This window comes from Colobus angolensis, unplaced genomic scaffold, assembly GCF_000951035.1.
Source record: "Colobus angolensis palliatus isolate OR3802 unplaced genomic scaffold, Cang.pa_1.0 Scaffold60, whole genome shotgun sequence".
NCBI classification, from domain to species: Eukaryota; Metazoa; Chordata; class Mammalia; order Primates; family Cercopithecidae; genus Colobus; species Colobus angolensis.
Window position 1 is genome coordinate 544,025 of NW_012119599.1, and position 1,130 is coordinate 545,154.

The following is a 1,130-nucleotide window of genomic DNA, read 5'->3' on the forward strand; positions in this document are numbered from 1 at the left end:
ACAAAAAAGGAAGTTGGGGGAGCTGGGCACCGTGGCTCCTGCCTATCAACCCAGCACTTGGGGAAGCCGAGGTGGGCAGATCACTTGAGGCTAGGAGTTTGAGATCACCCTGGCCAACATGGCGAAACCCATGTATACGAAAAATATAAAAATTAGCCAAGCATGGCGGTGTGCGCATCTCTAGACCCAGCTACTCCAGAGGCTGAGGCACAAGAATTGCTTGAACCCGAGAGGCAGACGTTGCAGTGAGCCGAGACTGCACCACTGCACGTTGGCCTGGGTGACAGAGTGAGAGTCTGTCTCAAAAAAATAAAATAAATTTTAGGTCAGGTGCGATGGCTCATACCTGTAATCCCAGCACTTTGGGAAGCCGAGATGGGTGGATCACTTGAGGCCCGGAGTTGAGACCAGCCTGGTCAATGTGCAGAAACCGCGTTTTTACTAAAAATACAAAAAATTTAGCCAGGTGTGGTGGTCTACATTTGTAGTTCCAGCTACTCAGGATGCTGAGAGAATTGCTTAAATCTGGGAAGTGGAGGCTGCAGTGAGCACCACTGCACTCTCTAGCCTGGATAACAAAAGAAGACTCTGTCTCAAAAAATATATATAAAAAATAAAAAAATTTAAGCCGGGAACAGTGGCTCACGCCTGTAATCCCAGCACTTTGGGAGGCCAAGGCGGGTAGATCACCTGAGGTCAGGAATTCGAGACCAGCTTGACCAACATGATGAAATTCCATCTTTACTAAAAATTCAAAAAATTAGCCAGGCATGGTGGCAGGCACCTGTAATCCCAGCTACTTGGGAGGCTGAGGCAGGAGAATTGCCTGAACCTGAGAGGCAGAGGTTGCAGTGAGCTGAGATGACACCACTGAACTCCAGCCTGGGCAACAAGAGCGAAACTCTGTCCCTCTCCTACAAAAAAAAATTAATTGATAAAATATTTAAAATTTTAAAAAGGTATTTTAAAATTTATATGCCCTTTTAAAGACATAATGCTACTGCACACTTAGACTACAGTATGGCGTAAAGATAACTTTTTTTGTTGTTGTTGTTGAGGCGGAGTCTCGCTCTGTCGCCCAGGCTGGAGTGCAGTGGCCGGATCTCAGCTCACTGCAAGCTCCACCTCCT